General features: G+C 39.0%; 1 protein-coding gene across 5 annotated transcripts in view; it reads left to right on the top strand.

Moving 5' to 3' along the window:
* Window positions 1-18,137, top strand: part of mgat4c (mgat4 family member C) — a 209,790-nt gene that overhangs the window by 144,533 nt on the left and 47,120 nt on the right. The gene's annotated exons all lie outside the window — the stretch shown is intronic.

The following is an 18,137-nucleotide window of genomic DNA, read 5'->3' as shown; positions in this document are numbered from 1 at the left end:
TTATACGTTTAAGCTTCACCGTTGGCGCACCCTGTCCTCTGTGATGGTTTTAGAAAAACATCCCAAGCACCTTGCCTTAATGTGAGTGTTTTTTTGTTTTTTTATAAAGAGAGGTGAGCAATCACCTCTTTTTAAGAGCAGCAGATCAATAAAGATGGAGTTTTCTGCCTTTTGCGATGGGCTTATCCTGCATTCGTTCCACTCAAGCTGCAAACCTGCTCATGTATTGTGGCTGCACGTAGATTAGATGGGCAGAGATGCCCTGTGACCCTTTTTTAAAACACAGCCTTAGGCCATGCTATGCATATAACATGTATGTTTTCACCTAGCTTACTACAAGGTTGACTGTGAGGAGAGAGTGTGAAAAAGGAGTAAAATCCCCAAGGCTGCTCAGTAACAACCAGGGGTCAGGAATTGGCTGGTTAGTGCCTCGGCTGGTAGATGTCATAATTACATCATAATGACTTCACTGTAAAAAAAATAATAATCTCCAATTGAACATTTTCTAGTGACTGATCACATCTAAATATTTCAGTTGGCCAAATTGAATTTCTGTGAATTGATGCAATTTAATTAACAGAAATTCAATTTGGCCAACTAAAAAATCTAGATGTGGTCAGTCACTAGAACATTTTCTATTGGAGACCTGCATTTTTTTTTTTTTTACAGTATAGAGGTATTTTGACTAAAAAATGTTGTTCGTTTGTGTGTGTGCATTTCATATTGTATTATAGTTGATGTTTTACCTATGGCTGATTGTTTTAAGGGCTCATAAATAAATAGTTTAACCAATGCAAATAGGTGACCAGTCATATAAATGTCCACCTGCTTTCTTGTTTCTACAGACTAATGTAAAAGGTGCCTTTCTGTGACATACTGGAATTTAATATAAAGCAATGTGCTTCTTTTTTTTACTACTTCTTTCTTGATACATTTGGGTGCTTTATTAACCCTCTATCATTAATTCATTGTAGCTGATTTGTCGATTGTGTTAATTGCTGTGTTTTCATTTTCATTTTTTCATTTTTTTTCTCATATTTCCCGTTTCATTTTCAATGGCGGTCATTATTTACCACAAAGATCACAAGTGGGAATTTTTTTAAGACCATTTCCATTTCAACCTATTCCAATCATGTTCATATTTATTGTGTTTGCTCACATAGCAAGGTGCCACAAACAACACTACGTTTCTCCACGCATTTTTGACCTCCCTGAACACAGCGTCTTTTAAGGAGGCTTCATTGGAGGCGAAAGGGCAAGAAAGCGCCTGCAGCTCAGTCAGCAGAACGCAATCAAGTGTATAACAGCAAGCACCACGTTAAATGTGAGAGCTGCCCATAGTGATCTATGTTAAGTCACCCTGGACATAAAGAAAGGCCTCCCTTTTTACAGAACCTCAACTATCATGCTGAAGCATTAGGCTGTTTAGGATATTTGTCCTAAACACTAGCTGGAGTAAGTGGAGGTGAATGATAAACGTAACGATATCAGTGTTGTACAGGGGTAAGTATATTCAGAGGAATAGGTTTTTACCAATATCGGGGGCTGAAATTTTTGTTCAACGTTCTTCTTATGCTTCCCAGGCAAAGAGCTAAAAATAAATGTGAGACTTTGTGAAGAGGGGGAGTTGGAAATGAATTTCAAATGCAGCAATAGTGGAGAGAGTGAGAGAGAGAGAGAGAGAGAGAGAGAGAGAGAGAGAGAGAGAGAGAGAGAGAGAGAGAGAGAGAGAGAGAGAGAGAGAGGAAAGAGAAAGAGTGTGTGTGAGGGGGGGGGGGGCATGTTTTTGAGGACACATATGTGTATATTGACATGGGTATGACACAGGTATTACAAGGAGAGGATGAAATATGAGGACATTGGCCATGTCCCCACTTTTTAAAATGCTTATAAATCATAAAGGATGAGTTTTTTTTGAGAAAGTAAAAATGCAGAATGTTTCCTGTGATGGGTAGGTTTAGGGGCAGGGGCAGTGTAAGGGGATAGAAAATATGGTTTGTACAGTATAAAAACCATTACGCCTATGGAATGTCCCCATATGTCACAAAAACAAACGTGTGTGTGGGTGGGTGGGCTGGTAATCCCTACGTTTACAGGACAAAATGTCCCCACAAAGATGGCAATATCCGAAATCCTTGTCCTTGTGGGGACATTTTTTGGTCCCCATGAGGAAAACATCTTATAAATCATGCATACTCACATACAGAGGGAGTTCTTTTGAGAAAGTAAAAATGCAGAATGTTTCCTGTGATGGGTAGGTTTAGGGGCAGGGGCAGTGTAAGGGGATAGAAAATACTGTTTGTACAGTATAAAATCCATTACGCCTATGGAAAGTACCCATAAAACATGGAAACACTACTTGTGTGTATGTATGTATGTATGTGCGTGTGTGTGGGTGCATGTCTTTCAGACTGCTGTAGTCCATTAGCTTTTGGTCCACCCATTTGATCCAGTGTTCTGCTACAGACAGCAAGCTAGCATTTCATGCAGTCTGCAGTTTCTCTCTTGCTAAGGTTGGGTCTTTTATTTTGCAACACCTACATTTTTTATCTATAGCGTTCCAGGCTTTTCCGGGTGTTGTTGGGTTATATTACACTGATGTTCGTTTCCTGAAGTCCTTGACAAACATTGGTTTATTTCCCAATAGATGCTGAAGTTCATACCCCTTCCCCTTGCCAAAGTATCATCATTGCTTCAACCTCTGTCCCAGGGCTTTTGAATTATAAAAAATGGCATTTAAAGCAAAAAATCTCTTGGGCTGCAGATATTGTACTGTACAGATGGCCATTACTCCAATTAGCATGCTAAATGTTTGCATGAACAGACAACTTCTCTCCACACTAAGAGTGCCCAGTGTGGTATTCAATCTCCCCATGCAATCAACTGCTCTTTGATGTAGCTAAAGGGATCAACAGTGTGACGCAAGGCCTCTTTTTGAACCAGCACTTCCCTGGAGTGCTAATGAAACAGCAGGCCTGCTCCACCCCACCGAACCCTCCGTGGGGGCTCTTTGTGTTCGGTTCTAGGGCTGTGGTGGAATCTAAACCGAAGTGACACTTATAGGCAGGGCCAAATGGAGAGATGGAGGAACGGGCTCTCAGAGGGAGAGGGAAACCTTTGAATAAGTAGATTGACAGGGAGTGAGCTCTGCGGAGATGGAAAGTGCGTGTACTTCTTTTGTGGCACCGAGGGTCAGAAGTAGAACGTTGCAGCGTCGGCAGAATGGCAGTGGTTAGATGTGACACACTGTCAAGCGTTTCGTTGCACCTCTGTGGCGACAGCAAACACAGCTGGCGCCTCGCTCAGGATGCTAATTCTTGGAAGCGCGGGGCCTTTGTTCCCGGTGTTTGTTTTTATTTGGATGGCATGTTTGACTTGAACACTAAATGGCAGTGTGGAATTGCAACCACTTTTACTACTGCATTCACAAACAGACATTGTAAAAAAACACATGTGGCTTACGAATGTTATTCATTCCATATAGTGGATCATTCCTGTCACGCAGTTCACACTTACAAATAATCAGAGCAAAAGAGTGTGTGTTTGCCGTCAAGGAACATGGGTGAGTCGGCTGTGTATAGGTCTACTCTCATGCTGGTTGGGTAGATCATTTGAATGTGTACCTCCTGAACTTTATTAATAAAACATCATAAGATGAATATGCTTGTGTTGTAGCTGAAGGACGTTTTAATATAAATGGGTATATCAGACTTTCTCTTGTCAAGTTTGGGCACTTAAACTATTCATAACTAGATTTTTACAGTAAATAGAAAGTGAATGAGATGAGTCGATAGAAGCTAATGGGATGGAAATAGAGCTAAAGTTAGCTTTCTTGAAGGTAATATATTTTTTTTGAACTGTAATATATATATATATATATATATATATATATATATATATATATATATATATATATATATATATATATATATATATATATATTGGAAAGGGATGAAGGCATACACTATGTACCATATCCATTGTTTTTGTTTTGTTTTTTGTCTATTCTCATTTCCCCCTTTTTCCTTTTAGATTACCTTTACTGCCAAAAGTGTACATAAAGGTAATCTTTAAAAGTAATAATTCATTAATTAATAATTCATTGTTGAATGTAATTTTAACAAATATAAATATTCATATAATTTTTCCATAGTGCATTATAATGTTTATTATTATAAAATGTATTAGAATATAATAACATTTAGGATTTTGAGTGATTTAGTTTTTTGTGTTTTTATTTAAATTTATTCGGACAAAACAGTATAGAATTTTATATTAGCCACACTGTAAAAAATTATTTTAAAAAAAAGTTACCCGATTGCCTCAAAATTTTGAGTTCATTGAAATTTAAAATTTTGAGTTAATACAATGAACACTTTTTGAGATTCGACAACCTTTATTAGAATATTATTAAAAGATTTTGTAAGCATTTTGGGTAATTGTGTGTGTTTTATTTCTGATGACACAGTGAAACATGCCAAATTGTGCTATTTTATGATTTATCAAATGTTTTATGTGGTTCAGATACAATAATTTTTGAGTTTCTATTTATTAAACAAATTTCCTTCATTGTATCAATTCAAATTTTTAATTTCAATAAACTCAAAATTTGAAGGCAACCAGGTTACTTACTTTTTTAAGTTAAACCAACAAAAACAAACACATTTTTTTTACAGTGCATATCGCTTTTTGGTCATATCTCAAAAATAGTCTTCAGCTTATCCGTATGGGATAAGAGGAAACTAATATGATTTTCATCCTTAAGAATTGTGTTTTAAAATATCAAAAGATTTGCCATATGAAGAGGACATAAAAATACTACATGCCAGGAATCACCCCTATTGACTCCAGCTTTACCTCAAGGAATGACCACAGGTTTTAGCTTGCATGTAATAAAAACATCACGCAGTAATTCATTGATCTAAAAAAGCTTTATTTGTCTGGGACCCCAGCCAAAGCCATTAGGAATTATAAAAGCGTTTTTTGTGTTTTTTGTTTTTTTGCATCTCCACTCATTTGACATTTGGTTATTGATGCCACAGAGCGGTGTAATACAAACCCATCGCTTTATGCCACATAATCAGTTCTCCTCTGAGATTAATTACTGTGGATGTCCTGATTAATTAAGCATGGAATAGAAGAATGGTTGTTTGGAAGCAACAATTCAAGGTCAATTATTTGAAATAATTGTGCTGAGGATGACCCAGTGATCATTAAAGTAGATGCTGGTAAAAATGAGAGGTATTGTTGGCACAACAATGCTTCTTGCAGGTTTGTATTTCTGTAGCAAAATGGGGGTAAAGCATTGTGGAGGTAATGGCCCAGTCACAGGTTCAATTCCCAGAAATGTGCATACTGAAACAAAATAGGTTTGGAAATGTATATACTGTAAGGCTAAATGCACAAAAAAAATGCATATATGATGAAAAGGACACAGAATTTTTCTACAAAGTAATAGGATAGTACGTCTGAATAAAAAAGCTCAGATAATCTATTAAAAAAAAACACATTTTAGGTCATATTTTTCATGCCAGAATGTGCACCATTCATAACTGAATTGTGATTGCCTTTCAAATTCCTGAGGGAGCAAGTATGATTCAGAATTGCAATTCAGATTAAAATGTAAGGACATTAAAGGTGCCCTAGAATGAGTTAAAAAAATATGTTAAATTGTTCTCTGATATCTACATAGAGGGTATGTGGCTTATTTAAGGGCAAACATTGTCCAGATATACTTGTACAGGTCCATTTACAACCCTATAAATTGTCCCTAGGATGTAATGCTCTGTTTTTGCCTTATTTGGAAGGGTCATGAATATTAATGTTGAGCTCTGCCGTCATTGGCTTATTTCAGCAGCTCACAGCAGTTCAGAAAAGCAGCTTGTGAGTCCTGACTCCTGACCGTCCTGACAGAACAGAGACCAACTGAATGACACTTTAAGCAAAACATCTCAAATGGAGATTGCTGAAATGCAGCTTACTTGTTTATTGGTGTTTTCAGATTGTCTGGTTGCCAGATTTCAGTCATTAAATCCCCCAAACAGAGCTTTTCTGTGAAAAGAAACTCGTATACTCTCCGGTGTTTTACCTAAAAATGTCCAATCTGACAAACATATGCACGCGAGCTCTCTCTCGCGCACGGATGATCTGAAAACACCAATAAACCAGTAAGCTGCATTTCAGCAATCTCCATTTGAGATGTACTGCTAGAATCTGTTTAAAGTGTCATTCACTCTACATTTTAGACTTGTCTTTTTTTTGTCAACGATATTGCATGTTTATATAACGTTAGTCACAATGTAGGCTACGCAATGACTGTGATGTACTCTGAAAGCATGCAAAAACATCATAGGCCTAGTTCAGTTCTCAAAAATATAAATATATAACTTATATTTTTACAAAATGAATAGCCTTGTCAAATGACTATCGTTTTAACTTATATGGTGGAAAAGGTGACGTTTGCTAGAAGGATCGAGTGAACGATCTGTATGCAAAGTATCTACGGTTGTATTTTGTAATACAAAATAATATTAACCTTTGTCATTAGACACACTATTTAGTTTTGTATGTTTCCTATTGTTACTGTACTAGCATCTTGCGTTATCTAGACAATGCGGTCTCTCTAAGAAACTTTCAATTCAATCAGAAATTGTTTAAACAGTCAATACGTGGATAAAATCGCTACTTACTGCTTGCAGGAATACAGTTGTAATTGCCACTTTCTTCAATTTAAGACCAGATTCTCAAGTGAAGCTTGCTTGAAATGGGCTGAGCAAACGAACAATCTTGAATTAAATTGTTGTGGTATCGGATTATAATAAACATCAACCATGACTGTTGACATTTTGTTATCTGTGGGAAGGGTAGAAAGTCTCCTGCACAGCCTGGAACATGACATGCATCCATGAGAGAGTTTGTTTACCTGCAGTCTCGATGATTCGGCTGCAGTTCCGCCTGACAATGAACATGTTTGGACAGATGCAAATATTGGGGGCGTGCATATAAATGATCCCCAACACTTGCGTCACGGTTGGGTTTATGTTGAGAAGCACTTTTCATTCCCTGGGGTTTTTGATTTACAAGATTTACATAAAAAGTAGGAGGCAATGTTGTTTGAGACTCACAGTATGTGATGTCCATGTACTGAACTCTTATTATTTCACTATGGCAAGGCTAATTCAATTTTTCATTCTAGGGCACCTTTAAATTCACATTAATTTAAGTGTCATGAACTGGCTTTTTAATTTATTTTTTTATACTGTTGTCTGAGGTCAACTTATGATGTTCGTGTGGTTTTTACATTCAAAAACATCATAACTTATAAGTAATAGGCTATTTTCTACACTGGTTTTGAGGCTCTCTCCAAAACGCTGGGTTTGGGTGGTCGTGTCGCACTGGAGACTTGGAAGTAAACGCCCATGGATAGAGTCTTTATCAAACAAACACAATGATTTATTTATTTTTCATCCACCCGCGATTGATTGGACTATTATTTTTATTTATTTTTATTATTTTTACCTTTAACCAATTAACTAAAAAAGACACAATTTCAATGTTGACCTCTTTTGTGGGCAAGGCTGGAGAAACACACTACTTTGAATTGCAATTCAGTAACTTCCTCTTCCTGCCATTTCAATTCAACTTCCTGTCAGGCACGACCACTTTAATTCAAATTCACACTCGTGAACTGAAAAGAAAGCCAGTTCAATTCTGAATGTTGCCCAACCGTGGCTCATGCTATTTCCTCATCCTATTTTGATGTGTTACACCCTAATGGCAGACGCAGATGCATTCATAAAATTCGGCACAGGAAGACACTTCTGCCACAGTGAAGAATGAGTCATTTATAATTACAAAGCATAGCTAAATGCCATCACTTTTTGCAGCTAGCATGTGTACTGATGCGCTTCTGTGTGTTGTCCCTGTGTGACACACTGTGTGAGGGCATGGACCTGTCAATGCTCAACACTGTTATCAGTCCAGCTGCCATCAAATAATATTTTCATTCAAATGACAAAATCCATTACCTGAACCCGGGGCTCTAGCGAGTGCTTTTAATGGCACAATTAAACTCCAACCGTCTAGTATCTATTGAGCAATTAACCTTTGATAAACCAATTAATGTTTAGCGTTTGATGACAGAAGTTGGGCCTGGAGGAGTCATATACGAGTTTAATGGAAAGACTCCCAGTCCTAGATTAGTTTAGCGCAGCTATAAAATTGTCAGAATTGCCTTGTTTTCTGCTGTATTGATTCTTTTGTGCTGAGCCATCGCTCACTTTTTGCAGATTACAGATTAAAAGCATGCGGGAGAACAGAAGAGCTGTCAGTTATTATGAAGCCGAGTTCAAAGAATTATTGATAGCAGTGTGAACATGTCTCCAGACACTGCTTGATTATTTCCTACATGATGTGCAAATGCGAGTTTCCTTTGATGCTTGATTCTTCATTGTCTCTGGCAACTTCCTCTATGCCGCATCTCTGGTCACTATGGAGACCGTCATCACACAAACACAGGCAGACCTGCTGAAATACTGGCTCTCCAGCTGCCATCCTTTAATGTGGTTGTTGTGGCTATAAAATAAGTATAAACACGTCAAGAGGATTTACCACCTGTCTGGAGGGCTGGTTAATGTGCGTTTCCTGAGATCCCATGGGATCCTGACAGAGGAAACGGTTTGATATCTGCTCTTGCTACCATGCTACCGTTGAATGTTGTCACGTTGTCATCGGAGGGGCACCGCGGGTCATCGTCGGCCTGTCATTCATCATCAGTAACGTGACTCAGACAAACCGGACAGTGCCTGATCCCATCCGCCATTAGCAAAGCTTCACGCGTGAATTTATCTTCTCTTCAGTCCCCAGCAATATCATTTTCCCCAGCTTGACAGCCCTCAAGCCTCCCGAATGCAATAATAAAGAATTGATTATATTCTTTATGGAGCGCATAGGGCCCAAATGTGTTTTGTGTTCCTTCTCCTATCAGCTGTAATGAAAAAGGAGGGAAAAAAGACAGAGGTGAGTTGATGAATGTGTGGAAGTGATTGCGAATAGTTTGCGAAAGGTTTACATTTCCAGCGAATGCCATCAGTCTTCTTGCTGAAAGACACTAGGAAGCAGACTGTGGGTTTTGTCACTCGTTCATCGATAAAAACCGAATAGAAAAACATTCGTGCATGTTTTGCACTGTAGCATATAATGAATTGAAAGTCTGGCTGAAAATGTGTTATTGTGCAAGGCCTCTCACGTATTGTTGTAGGTTTTAATTTCCTGCTCTCCCCACGTTTGCCATTAGCATCTGAGACGATACAAGCGTTTAATGAAAAACACCCCCCTCCCTCCTCCAGACTAAACTGTCATGGCGAAATAATGAAGCACACAAAGCACCAGGAAACTAATAAACCTCATATTTCTTTTGACATCAACATGAAATCATATGAAAATAATACTTGGGAGAAAAGACTCTTGCCATAATGCCACCTCCGTATTGTATTTCTGAGATGGTGAAAAACGAAAGCTCCACTATGGGGAGGCACTGAAGGACCTGTATTATCCCTGAAATGAGCTTAATTTTACCTGAGTGTGGGACATTTTATCAGACCTGATGAACAAGGCCTGTCGTGTGTGTCAGCCACCTCAGTGGTTTAAGATGACATATCATCACTTAAATCATTAGGGATGAAATTTGAAGAGGTGGTGTGAATGATGATATTTTGCCAGTTCGTCATAATCATCACACGCTAGAACATTTGTCTTCAAAACCCATCCCATGAAAATCCATTTTTATAATTTATGCCAGTTCATTTTTAATAATCCGCCAGTCCTTGAGAACAAATTGAGAAACCTGATTTGGATTTAGTGAGGTGCGATAAATTCAAACGGACTGGAGTATGATATATGTTTTGAGATCTTGTTAATTTGACGGTAGTCCTTCATGCAGCACAGACGTTGTGCAGAATCAATAATCGGTGTATGTCAAGTCGTTGAGTGATGTGCATTTAAAGTGATTTCGATTATGGAATGATTTCAGAGAGACACCAACACAGTTGTATGTTGTCTTAGCAAATAAAATGAATGAGCATTTAATGTCATCACGGTCGTCTTCTATCAATTGATAACCTCACATGTACATACAGTAATATCCCTTACGGTGCCAAATGCAATTCAGTGTGAGAAAGCTGTATGAAAACATGTGAGGGGAATTTAGATCGTCTATTATAAAAAAATAAAATAAAATAACAACACAAGTATAAGATGGATATTGCTGTCAGTGATATCTGATATTTACACAATTAGATTATGTTTTTGGGTTTTTGTGACAAATGCAAATTCCTGGTGTGCCAACATGCAATGGCTAAAAGCTCCCACTCAACATCTTTGCAATCTGGCAGGTTGTCCTGCTTGGGGAACGCTATTCTGAGCTGTTTAAATCTACCATGTCCTGTTTGGCCAGAAACTCATTATGGGCCACCATCTGCAAGTGATGAACAAAATCCAGATTCTCATCTCCTGGCACCCTCTGTTAGTCCTCTGGGACAGGGAAAGAGTTTAGGCAGACCAAGCTGTGTTTAGGCAGACCAAGTGTCTTTTCAATGTGGATTCAGATCTTTTATACCAAGGATATGGCATGTTTATGCATTCTGAAACCGGTAGCGCCTGACACCCTGAATTACAAATTCTGCTCATGCAAGGTTTTTTTTAAGGAGCTCTCGTGGAACAAGCTGGAAGATTCAAGTCAAATGATAATTTCTCAAACATGTATTTTCATTGGTCGGTTTTGGCAACTGTGTGTATATATTATAATTCTCTTATTTTTGTCCCCTTGGTTGGCTGCGCTTAGCTGGTGGAACTCGTGGGATTGGACCGCAGAGAGGGACTGGAGGGGAGGATACCCCTCAGCAGATAAGCAGGATTTGTGTCTGGGAAACTGGAGATTGCGGGCCTGTCTCTCTGAGAATTACAACAGCCACTCAATGCAGCCCTTACTCAAACCTTTGTACAGATCTGAGGGACTTTTGGTAGTGACGCATTCCAGTGCTATCACAGACATTGGCTTAAGTCAACCACATTTTTCATGTTATTCTTCCTTTTCTTCTAGAAAGGACTCAAGAATCAGAATGAGAAATTCAGAACATTAAAGATTTAAAACATAAACCATGAATAAATAGAATTTATAAATACTGTTTTTGTTGTTGTGGAAAGCCACGCTACTAAGCTTAAGCTGACGGTACTGATGCATTTGCTACTTAGTCAACTTTATTTTTTATAGCGCTTTTTACAATGCCAATTGTTTCAAAGCAGCTTCACATTGTTAACAATGCAACAGAATTGTATTCCACTGTACAGCTGCTCTGGTGAAAACGGTGATGTTATCCAGCTAATTTTAATTATTATATAGTGTCAATGCGGGCAGATCAGTAATATAGTTGAAATTGAAGTGTACCCAACTGAGCAAGCCAAAAGCCAAAGGCGACGTACATAGTGAAGACTTCATGCTTTGAAGACTTTTTATTTGTACATGTTTTAGACTAGCATGTAACTTGTTTTCTGTGTTTGCATCATTGTTGCATCACAATAACTTTTAATATACAACTATATTCAGTCTAATTAAAGGGAAAGTTCACCCAAATATGAAAACTCTATCATCATTTACTTGTCATCATTTAGTCGTTCCAAACCTATATTAATTTATTTCTTCTGCTGAACACAAAAGAAGATATTCTGAAGAATATGGGTAACCAAAACGATGATTGGCCCCATTGACTTCCATAGTATGAAAATGTATATATTAAAAAAATAAAAATACACTTTATATATATATATATATATATATATATATATATATATATATATATATATATATATATATATATATATATATAGTAAATCATGTCTCAACACTATCAACACTATATGGCCAAAGGTTTTGGAAAGTCTGCCTTTACATGCACATGAACTTTAATGACATCCCATTCTTAATCCGTAGGGTTTTCTATAACAGCTTAAACTCTTCTGTCTCTTCTCTAATTCGTCCCAAAGGTGTTCTGTCGGGTTGAGGTCAGGACTCTGTGCAGGCCAGTCAAGTTCCTCCACACCAAACTCACTGATCCATGTCTTTATGGACCTTGCTTTGTGCACTGGTGCGCAGTCATGTTGGAAAAGAAGGGGCCATCCCCAAACTGTTCCCACTAAGTTGTCCAAAATGTCTTGGAATGCTGAAGCATTAAGAGTTCCTTTCATTGGAACTAAGGGGCCAAGCCCAACCCCTGAAAAACAGCCCCACACTATAATCCCCCCTCCAACAAACGTTATACATGGCACAATGCCAGAAAGAGAAGTGTGATTCGTCACTCCAGAGAACATGTCTCCACTGCTTTAGAGTCCAGTGACGGCATGCTTTACACCACTGCATCCGACGCTTTGCATTGCACTTGGACGCAGCTGCTCGGCCATAGAAACCCATTCATTGAAGCTCTCTACGCACTGTTCTTGAGTTAATCTGAAGGAAATTTGGGGACTTCTGCGCACTGGGCGCCTCAGCATGTGCTGACCCTGCTCTGTCACGCGCCCTACCATTTAATTCCCAATTGCTTTAACTTTGTTATAATACCACAAACAGTTGACTATGGAATATTTAGTAGTGTGAAAATTTCACGAATGGACTTACTGCACAGGTGGCAACCTATCACAGTGCCACGCTTGAATTCACTGAGCTCCCGAAAGTGACCCATTCTTTCACAAATGTTTGCAGAAGCAGTCTGCATGCCCAGGTGCTTGATTTTATACACCTGTTGCCATGGAAGAGATTGGAACACCCGAATTCAATGATTTTTCCCAATTCTTTTGGCAATATAGTGTGTGCATATATATATTTATAAATCCACACCCCTAAATGCATTGAAGCAACTGCCATGTGATGTTGATTAGATAATTGCATTAATGAAAAATTGAACAGGTGTATATATATATATATATATATATATATATATATATATATATATATATATATATAATATTAACGTTAATGTATGTGTATATTAGTTAATTTAGTTTTATAAGCAATATTTATACATATGCACTCACACATATTAATATACTTATAACATATACATATTCTTTTTCTAAAACCATTGTTAAATGGATAGCTCACTTTGAAATTAAATTTTGATATGTTTTAGCTTACCTCATGGGCATCCGAGATGTAGGAGTATTTGTTTCCCCAGGAGTTTCAATTTTCTGTCTGTGCCTCATATAATGCAGGTCTATGGTCACCACCAAAGAGCAAACAATCCCCCATTGTAAGTATACACTGATGGCCTAAGACACGAAACGAGCGGTTTGTGTGAGAAAACGAACAGTATTTATATCGTTTTTACCTCTTGTACACCACTACGTCCGACTGATCCGAGGGCGCGTGTGCGTTTCCTGTTGTGACATTTGCGCATTCTGGGTTTAGTCTGCGCAAGCGCGGAAAGCGCCGGAAGTGGTATCACATTCTTAATCAGTGTATTCTGGTTCAAATAAATATGGTTGTGAAAAAAATTCAAGGTTGTCTGTTAATATATCGAAATCTTCTTCCATTGCGATGTCCTGTACGTCCTATATTTCTGTGTAAACAATGAGAGAAGTACACGCGCGAGAGATCCACTTCCGGCGCTTTCCGCGCTTGCGCAGACTAAAGCCAGAACGCACAAATGTCACAACAGGAAACACGCACGCGTGCCCTCGGATCAGTCGGACGTAGTGGTGTACAAGAGGTAAAAACGATATAAATACTGTTCGTTTTCTCACACAAACCACTTGTTTCGTGTCTTAGGCCATCAGTGTATACTTCAATGGGGGATTGTTTAATTTGGACTTCTCTGTGTATGCTCTTTGAGGTGGTGACCATAGACCTGCATTATGTGAGGCACAGACAAGAACGGTTTGACCTAAAATGATCAAAATTGAAACTACTGGGGAAACAAATACTCCTACATCTCGGATGCCCATGAGGTAAGCTAAAACATATCAAAATTTAATTTCAAAGTGAACTATCCCTTTAATGTCTTTCAATATTCATTTCCATTAGCAACAATTTAATTATCACTATCATCATGCATATTTTGCATTTTGCCCTTGTTGACGAAAACAAAAAAAAAGTCATCAAACATTTTCATCTGGGATTTTAGTAAAGATGAGATTGCAACTGTTTGGAAGCACATATGAACAATAACGGGCCGGGAATCTCTTGATATAATCTAACCAGCAGAATGGAGTTTGCTGAGGGCCTTTTTACATTGAGCAGAGTTGTCTTGAGGCAAAGAGGATGTGACAGGGTGTATTAACTTGATCTGTCTCTGTTCTGAAGGATTAAATGGCTATCCTTATACATTAGCCTTGAGCTAAATGGCCATCAACCCGCTCACATATTGTTCAGTCCTCACTGTCAGCGTCACACACACACACGGACTCCACGCCCGGTTACCGTTCATGGTTTGTTTCTCGACGGATTAAAAAAAGAAACAGCTTTCCACACTGTAAATCGATCGTGCCGTGCGAGCAGTAAGACCCTCTCAGATGCTGAGGGGGTCGACCGGATCGATCCCTCTCCCTCCGCTCAGCGAAAACAGGGAGACACAAATCTAAATTGAAGTCCAGGGTGATTTACAAAAGGGGGAAAGAAAATGAATCACTGCAGATGTCAGGGGAACACACAGATATAATTCAATTACCTAAGTGTGGAATGACATTTGATTTAATCTGAACTATTAATGCCAGTGAGGTCAAGCCAAAAGAAAGGGCACTTGTCTAGTTAGTCGCAATTAGAGTGTAAATCTCAAATGTCTGTAAGGCGGGGGGGAAATGTCATTTGCAGAATAACTGGCTAATAACGTGGTTCCCCTCACCTTTGAGTAACCAGGCGGCGCAGAGTGAATCTAAATCATGCAAGACTAACAGTAGAGTCATTCGAGAAATTTGTCCGCCTTTTGTCATGGTTGGAAAAGAATTAGTGGGAGCACTCGATGAGTCGGTACAGAGCGCCGAGCACCCACTAATCCTTGTGAACAAACACAGGGAATTAGGAATCTTGGCAAGGGTTTAGGGAGATGCTATATGCACATTGTCATGTTGTTCCCTTTTCGCCTAATCATCCGTGTCACTTCAGGCGTCTTAAAGTGGCAGATCGCTTATAACATCTCAGGTTAGATTAAGATTTATGTTGTGGATGATGCGCTGCAGCTAAATTACATCACCATATCAACCTTACAAAAATCTCTGAGGATGTTTGGATAAGTATGCATTTGCGGTTTGATAGGTTATTGATTATGCAGCCGTATTCTTTGTAAAACAGGACCAGCATTAGACGGCTTTTATCTGCAGGCATCAGACTCCATCAGGCACGCTTGTACTGCCACCTCAAAGGGGCTCCATGCATGTTATTGTCTTCTATTTTAAGTGACTGCCCACTGGGTGGTGCAGAGATTGAAATGAGAAGAAGTTTGGAGTCGTCTGTCTCCTACAGCGCTGACAGCGCGGGTGTGACTGATATTGTGCATTGAGTTGTCTCTTCAGAAAAACACTTCTCCCCCCTGTACACACACCAGCATACCCCCAAATGTCAGATATGTCACATGTTATGGCAGTTCTCTCCACCAGGATGAAATACCAAGCAACTTCTTTCACGTTACTTAGTTATAATTGGCTGTAAATGAGCAGATCTGGATTGTGTTTGCTTTATTTATTTATTTTCTTAGCCTTTATTCAGCTCATAAATTATGCATGATTAGATTCATGGCATCTGAGTTAGTCATCTAAGGGCTTGTTATTGCCATCTTCTCTACTGGTCGGAAGTAGTAAATGAACAAGTAGTCCAAAATTGGAATTCACTTCAGCCAGTGATGTGTTGTGTCTTTGTCAGTGGCCATTTTGTGTCTGATTTCGGCATTTTGCATTAGTCACAGCTCATCTGGGTTACGGGAAGGGATGGGAATTGTAAAGAAGGATTCCAGTTCCTTAATGGTTTCATTAATGAATCGCTTAATTTTACATTTTACAATATGTAACATGATACTATTCTGTATTATTATTCTTAAAGGGTTAGTTCACCCAAAAATGAAATTGATGTCATTAAAGGGGGGGTGAAATGCTGTTTCATGCATACTGAGCTTTTTACACCTTTAAAGACTTGGATTCCCATCCTAAACATAGACAGTTCAAAGTTTCAAAAACTAATGTTGGACGTTTGATGGAGTATTTTTGTGTTAAAAATACTCCTTCCGGTTTCTCACAAGTTTCGGCGAGTTTTTTTCGAGTATGGGTCGACTTGACGTTAAATAGATCGGAAGGTCCTTGTATGGGCCGTACGGGCTCTTCTCCCGGTAGGGTGCGCGCGCGCGTGACTAGAGGGAGAGAGAGGAAATGCACGCTGTAAACAGTCTCTCAGGTGCAGATCCAGTCGTCCGTGAACACTTATGACGCGCCGCGCTCCACTTTATTCCTATGGGTGACGTCGAGCGACTTCAACGCTTCAGCACAGCATTCCGGGAAGGCAGCGCTGCATTTGAACCGATTTGAACGCAGAAATGACGGGAAGCTTCAAGGCATCGCTTCAGTCGCGTCGCAAAGTGGATTTCCACGGTCACTGCTGTCACAGGACTTCACCAAATCATACCAAAGAAGTGTGTTTTTGACAGAGCGGTCCCAGCGATAAAGATTCGGTCCTGCTTTGGAAGCAGCCGGTGAGTAAATCAACTTCAAATGTCTCTGCTATTGGCTACCGTGGCATGAGTAAACATCAGTAAACGATACGATCGCGTGCTTCGTCATTCAAATGCGCTAACGGTTACTCCATTGTTGTTCTGTATAACACTAGTCTGACTCTGACGTGCAAAACCGCTCTGCCTGCTACCTCTAAGGTCTAGTCACATACAATAGTCCATAAACCGAATCATGTCCTCATAAACTGCACACAAAGGCCCCTAAATACAGTACATACCACAGAGACGGACATCCTGATGTTGCCGTTTCTCCTGTTCAATTTATTTCAGCCTCAGATTTGATTGTGGATCATTATCTGTATTAGCTGATATAGATGGGTTTCTCCACGCTTGAGGACGTCACCGCTTTGTGCACATTCGTCATTCTTTAGCTCCGCCCACACGATACGCCTCCAGGCGCTCAGTTTTTTCCGGAAAGACTCGGTACAGCCCATATTTCTTTTATAAATATGATAAAACTAAAGACTTTTCGGAGATATGAAGAATCCAATACTACTCTATAGGTACTCAAGATTGACATGAGATTGACTGAAACTGAGTGTTTCACCCCCCCTTTAATGACTCACCCTAATATCGTTCCACACCCGTAAGACCTCCATTCATCTTCAAACTGCTGAAATCATGTGACATTGGCGATCCGAATCAATGTGTGTGTGTGTGTGTGCGTGTGCGTGTGCGTTTGCGTTTGCGTGTGCGTGTGCGTGTGCGTGTGTGTGAGCTCGCAGATTTGGCGAGTGAGAGTCAAATGTCTACTTATAAATAGACTTTATGACAGCTAGTACAGACATTTTTCTAGTAATGTGTGTGTGTGTGTGTGTGTGTGTGTGTGTGTGTGTGTGTGTGTGTGTGTGTGTGTGTGTGTGTGTGTGTGTGTGTGTGTGTGTGTGTGTGTGTGTGTGTGTGTGTGTGTGTGTGTGTGTGTGTGTGTGTGTGTGTGTGTATTAGAATAATCTTTTTAACCGAATGCAGACATTTTGTTGTGAAATGTTATATCAATACTCTTTGTATTATGTCATTTTCTTTGTTACATGTCAGATTGTAGATTATGTTTATTGTTGGGAAGGTTACTTTGGAAATGTAATTTGTTACAGATGCCATGGTTGCAACTCTTAGACAGATTGTAGCCTGAAGCTTTCAGTGGCAATGTGGTTCGACAAACAGGCAAAGCAACAAATTAATATTATTCAACCTATCTAAGCTTAACATTTTGATAAGTAACTTTAATTTAATTATAATTTTTTTCTCAGTAACTGTAACTGATTACAGTTACATTTATATTGTAATTCAATTATGTAACTCTGTTACATGTAACTAGTTAGTCCCCAACACTGATCATACTTGGATATTACTTCAAAGAATATACATGACCACAATCCC

This window comes from Pseudorasbora parva, chromosome 16 (assembly GCF_024679245.1).
Source record: "Pseudorasbora parva isolate DD20220531a chromosome 16, ASM2467924v1, whole genome shotgun sequence".
In the NCBI taxonomy this organism is placed as follows: Eukaryota; Metazoa; Chordata; class Actinopteri; order Cypriniformes; family Gobionidae; genus Pseudorasbora; species Pseudorasbora parva.
This window is presented reverse-complemented; position numbering and strand designations above follow the sequence as displayed.